Genomic DNA, 6812 nt, shown 5'->3' with positions numbered 1-6812 from the left:
ATCTCACTCTCTATCTACAATATCTTCCCAACCTAACAGCCCAGACAACTTCTAACACAAGTACTCTACAATATCTACTCAAGAGATTCTAGTGTTGTTTTTAATTTAAAAATTAGATTCTAAAATGGTAGCCACTAACTATTTGGGTTTGGATCAAAGACAAGATTTTAGCTTGGGTTATGGCAATTAAATCTAATATATACATATGGAAATAATGAAAACAATATGACTAAATGAAAAATCTAATCTATACATATAAAAGCTTACCTAACCATCTATCAATACCAAGTTAAAAAATTCAAACAACACACAATAAGTTTTCTTCCTTATATCACCGCAGCACACAAACAAATTGTCCAGAACCTACTTCTCTAATACACACAAGTTTTCAACCTTCCGTTATCACCGCGGCACACAATTTTAATCTTAGAACCTACTTCTCTATGGGTTAATATTTAAGATATTCAAACTCCTCTAACATTTTTAAGATATTAATAATAAGAGTTAAAAGAACAAATTCCGTACCTCTTGCAAATTAACTTTGCAATGCTCCTTGCCAATTCGATCCACAACCTAAAGAATATAATCAATATCTAAAAGATTAATACAAAATTAAAATTTGTCAATAGATATTAAAACAGCCTTTGAAATCCAAAATTTATCTAATTCGATCTTAAAATTTGGGGATAAAATATATACACACATTAATGCATGTTCCTCTACAACGTTATATTAATGCATGCATGCCTTGTAGAAATTGAGTATCTCTATGAAATTGTTGAATTTGAAGCTGAAATTTGTCAAGATTGTGGCATTTTTAATTCAAATTGTCTTGTCTTAGCTAGTTTTGTTAATGTGGATTTCAAATTGTTATAATGATGATGTTAGTAGTGACATTAGTCTGGACCACTACTACTGAATATATTTGGTCCACCTTTTCGGTATGAGATAAGTTTAAATTAGCATATTAAATATATCAAAACGTTAACTTTTACTTTCTTTTCTTTTCCATTTATCTCTTATAAACAAGTACAAAAGTATCAAAAAGCAGAAGAAGCAAGTACAAGAACTTCAAAAGTTTAAGAAGGAAAAAACTACAAAGTACACACTACGTATTCTCGTGATTGATTACCATGTGTGTTTCTTTGCTTTCTCACATGGAAAACAATAATATCAAATTAAAAGTACCAAATTATTCCGATATCTACAGTCCTACCAATCCATCGTCATTTGTATTATCTTGATCAATCACATTAAAAGTAGCCCAGAAAGAGACCAATAAATGGCTAGTTGTGACTATTGCCTATTGTGATTCTCACTAATTATAGTTTCTTCTGAAGAACACTTCTCTGGCCACTAATACATCCACTATAAACAAGTTTAAAGCTAGAGCATTGCAAAATGTAACTCCTTATTAAAACAAGGGTTTATATTATTTTTTAGTCCCACAGTATTTCTTAAATCCTAGTTTGATAGAGAAATTACTACTGCTAGAGAAATTGAGTAGTAAAAAGTAATATCAGTGACATGGTTTCAATTCTAGGTGGCACTAATGGGAAAATGTGGATTGACCAACTAATTACAAAGAGCAATAGGAATGAATATAATCTGTCTTATTAATCTAAACCATACAAAGACAAATGTTGCTTCTAAATAAAGATCGATACACAAAGAAAAACTAGTCCAAATTACCTTGTAAGTATTTACTCCATCATCAACTGCTCTTTCAATGTCATCTAAAATGCTATCTGTGCTTCCTCGCAATAAAACAGTGGTTACGGAGTTCCCACCTTCTTCATTCTTCACAACAGTGACCTATATTTACATTATGGGAAATGTTAATGAGATTAAAAGAAAAAATAAATAATAAAAACTACAGGAACAAAATACCCAAGGGTGGTAGCTTAAACAATCATCCTTTGGTTTGCTCACACAAAGTCTAAAGTTCGAGTCACACCCAGATACTTATATTGCAATTGCTATCGTTTCCTGATCCACAAAATATTTATGTACCCTAGCACCACCAATTTCTTCTACTGAAACTGAATCAACATGTCCCAGGTCATCTGGGTTTGGCTTGCTAAGCTTTAACTGTAACACAAATAAGAATATTGTTAGAGAATTTGGGAAAAAATTCAAAAAAAATTAGTACTATTAAATGCTAGCTAACTTACCATAGCAACAGCACCACTAGTGCGACAAAATCGTCTTAATTCAAATTTTGAACTAATTTTCAAAACCATACGCCTGCATGGAAAAAGTCCCAAATTAAATTATCAGATATGCTAAGAAAAATCTTAATAGAATAATAAAAACTTGAAATTTTTTGACAGATTTCATAAAAGATCAAAAGCATTTAGATATGTACAACAATCACAAGTATGTTTTGAAAATTAGTAAGTTAATCAATAAAAAAACACAATAGAAGGTGATATACTTGTAGTGCTCACAGAAATGAATTGGGAGAGGAAAAAAAAAAGGCAACATCACATATGGAAATCCACTAAATAATCCTCATATACATTTTCTCCTTCATGTTCCCCTTTCTCAAAATTAGATACAATCCACTTTTCAAGTCGAAAGATTGCAATGTGTAAAAGTTGTTCTAGAAATGCAAATTTATAACATTATTTTGAGTCTCAACTTAGCATCAAATGCCTGTAGAAAAGAATCACCTTAAATCCTAAGAACCCTTGGCTTATCTAACCTCAACATTAGTCATATACCTCAACATTATTGGAATTTTTTAACAAATAATACACATTGCTCAGAATTTCTCTATGGTGATGAGTCTGATGACTCAAAACAGTCAGTTGGGATCAATCATAGATGTAAAAGAAAAAACAATAATCAACCAAACCATTTGGGATCACATTCAATGTTTGCCATATTATCAATTTTTTCAAATTTATTTAACTAGATATGATAAGCACTTGTTAATACCTGCGAAGAATGCTATAGAGTTCTGGTCTCGCTCTCATCCAGTCAGCAAAACTGCTATTACCAACAGATTTAGATTGAAGGGCTGATTTCTCTGAATGAATGTAGACAGCAAAGCATATAAGAAAGTAGTATCTCTCAAGATACTCCACAAAAAATGAAAGCAACGCCTCCCTTTTCATTACATCTGGTTGAATCAACATATTTGCCTTAGTCATAGGCGTATATGTAGAGACCAAATAAACAATAATCCTATTAATTCAAGCAAAAAAAGTAACATAAAAAGTTTAAAATAAAATAAATCTCATATTAGTTCTAATTAATCCATAAAATCTAACATTTGATGTATTCAATTCCACATCTTTAATAACGTAGTAGAGCACATAAGATTACTTTTATTACCATATCACAATGAAAACATATTAGTTCATAGACACTGAAAAAATATATAAGAATCAATAAATACATATATCCAAGATATAATATCCAAAGAGATATTAATGCAACAAATTATTTTGAGATGAAAAATAATATACCATAAAAACTCAATGGGTAGGACATTCAAAAATCTTTAGGTACAAGAAAACTCGATAAATAATTAACACATAAAAAAAGACCTTACCTTCAGCACATAGTGAGCAATTTCGTTCGCTATCTTATAGTCACCTTTAGACATATAACTTGCAGTCAAAGCCTACAAGTAAACAACTCATAAATCAATAGAGACAAATCATGTGCAGACGCTAACTATGCAGAGAGAACTTTCAACAGATTTAAAACTAAAGTATCCCTCTATTATTTACTAGTATGAGAAAAAAAAACAATAATAATAAGCAGAACTTTGCCAAAACTAGTGGTCCAAAACAAGGGCAACATTAGTAGGATCAAAACATTATAGCAAGCAATATAAATCAAAGAAAGAGATAATACCTGTGCAGATGCACCCAGGGCATCAACCAGAAGCGAAATAGCCAACCATACTTGTATGCATATCTGATGAGCAGCCATTGCAACCGGGCCTTGACGAGCAGCCATTGATGTCCCCAAAGTCATGGTTGTTAGAATAGCAAGAGTTCTTCCAAGAAGAAAACCACCTATAATATCCCAAAATATATGAAAGAATCAAATAAAAATATAACACCTTAGTTATAACAGGCAAAGTAAAAGGTCAACATGTTTAAAACAAAGAAACATGTAATATTTTTGCTAAAGAAAAGTACACTAAAAAACAGAACATACTATATATCAACTGACTGGTTATGCTTCAGTCAAATTGTAAGACAAGAAAGCATCTTCATACAAAAGAGGGAAGTTCAATAACATAAGGATTATTTTTATTTTTTAATATTTTAAGAAAAAAATGAAAAACAAAACCAAATTTACCAGATTTTATGTATCCTCCAAATTGTAATGATCCCATCTTTGGAGGCAGTAGAATTGCTCTCTTATTTAGAAACCATAGCATTAAGAAGGTGACAACATATCTGAAATATGAACATTCGAGCAAGATCTTATGTCAAGGGATTATCACAGCAAAAACTAAAGAAAATTTACAAAGCTAGTCAAAGAACACGTACTGAGACACAACTGTGGAAATTGCTGCACCAGTTGCACCCATTTGGAAAGAATACATAAGTATGGGAAACAAAATCACAGCTAAAAGATTCCCAATACCTGCATACACAGCACCACATGAACTGACATGAAGAGTGGTTCGACTTTGAAGAAATGGAAAGGAACGCGAGGACAACAAATTGAAGACATAATAGTGACATATCTCACTTTCAAGTAATTTCAATAACACTTGCCTAGACATAAAACAGGAGTTTTTGTATCCTTAAACCCACGAAAAACTCCTTGTAGAGCCAAAGACACTACAACAGCATGAGCACCGAGAGCCCTTAGTGAAAGAAAACGCTGAGCAGGAGCCCACATGGGTGAATCCTGTTAAGAAATTGATTTTTAGAACTACACTATTCTTAAATTGAGATTTATATACTTGAAAAAAGAAAACTAAAAAATGCCTACCAAAAAGCAAGAAAAATTATCCCCGCCATTACAAGAATGACATTACCCAATTAAACCAAATACAAGTATATTACGGCAACCAAAAGTATATGGAGTACCTAATAATACTAACAAATATGCATTTATGCGTATATCTTCATGTAGAGATAAAAGAAACCAGATTATTAGCCGATATGCCAAGTATGTTGAGTGTTTAGGGCCTTACTGATGATGTTCCCATGATATTTAGAAACAAGCCAGATCCCAAAGACAAGGCTTAAGCCTCAAAAGTCCCAATCATAACAGCTAGCAGTAAATCTGTGGACACAGATGGTAATTGTTTTCTTTCTGCTATTACATCAAAAGGTCTACTACCATTGCTACTGTTGTTTAGAAAGTGCGTCTCTGCACAGCAATCAGTTCAAAAAATAGAAGGATAGTCATTTCTATCTCAATCTTTAATTTGGAACAATACTTTTCTATACAATAATAAATTACAAGGGCATTAAATTTACCTGAAGCAGAAGAATTATTTTCACTTCTTGAAATGTCTTCAACAACAAAAGAAGTGGCAACACTGAGAAGAGGAATATTAAATAGCTTTGAAATGTAGTTAAAGATGTTCACAGAAACACCAGCTGAACCCAACTCCAGAGAGCCTAAGAAAAAAGGAAAATGCATAACATAAGGAATAGTCAAGATATCACCTAGAGTAGACCTAAGGATATCTATAAATTCACTCTTGAGACTAAAAGCATTCAGAATTTTACTACAAAGAATTAAGAACAAAATTCCAAAACCATAGAGGAGAAGAAAAACCGTCAGACGAAATCAAAATCTCAGGCAATCTAGAGGTAGTGAGAATCTTAAACGAATCAATGAATCATACCTAATCTACCAATGTAAGCAGTCTCCATAAGCTGTGCCAAAGGATCAAGTGCTTGCCCCGCAATAGCAAGTATAGAAAGCATCACTATCTCACGCTTGACATCCGGAGAATTTAATACAACGCTAGGAACTCCTGCTAATTCACTATCATAAAGAGACGAGAACCATTGATGAGTTAAGAAAATGTGTATACAATGCAGAAGACTTGAAAATTTCATAAAAAAAAAAACATATAATACATCAAGTAGTAGTCTTACGAAGCACCATTGCCTCCACCGTCAAGAGAACTCTCATCTTTAAAAACCAATCTTTCATCTATCTCAGATGAACTGGCGCCACTATCTGAACTCCTCTGATTACTGACCACGGGGAAACGATTCTTTCTACTATGGGTCACCAATGGATTGAAACATTGTCTGTGCCTTCTGACCAAATAGCAGCCCCCAACAATATCTACATGGCCTAACATCTGCCTACTAGTAAAAGCAACAATCAATAAAAGCCAAAAGGATCCAAAGTTTGAAACTTTCGAAAACACTACTTCCATCTCCAAATATTTTTTCTGGTAACAGAACAAAAAAGTGAGCAACCACTAGCCAAGTGAGATCAGATTCTTATATGTTTATTTTGTATCTTATAGGTACACATGTATATTATAGTGTTCAACCAAACCAATGTATATTTCGGGTGGCAAAAATCCAATTGTAAACTACCCAACTGATCTTAGTTTTTCCTAGTGTGTAAAAATGAGATTGATTACAAAGATCATGACATATATATATATATATATTCTCTGAGATATTATTACTATTCAAACAAAAAAATCATTTAAAATATGCTTATAATTCTCTGAGACATTTTGTGAAACAAACAATAAGTTCAAAACATCAAATATTCTTAATATTCTCTGACACATTTTGCCAAACACTTGTGTGCTTTAAAAATGAAAAGCTGAGCAAAATAAAAGATTTGAAACC

General features: G+C 32.2%; 1 pseudogene; it reads right to left on the bottom strand.

The window, feature by feature from the left end:
• Window positions 1-1575: 1575 nt before the first annotated feature.
• LOC133806802 (protein DETOXIFICATION 45, chloroplastic-like) lies at window positions 1576-6382 on the bottom strand (annotated as a pseudogene).
• Between the last annotated feature and the right edge of the window lie 430 nt (window positions 6383-6812).

Source organism: Humulus lupulus, chromosome X (genome assembly GCF_963169125.1).
Source record: "Humulus lupulus chromosome X, drHumLupu1.1, whole genome shotgun sequence".
In the NCBI taxonomy this organism is placed as follows: Eukaryota; Viridiplantae; Streptophyta; class Magnoliopsida; order Rosales; family Cannabaceae; genus Humulus; species Humulus lupulus.
Note: the sequence above shows the minus strand (reverse complement) of the source record. Positions and strands in the feature narration are given on the sequence as shown.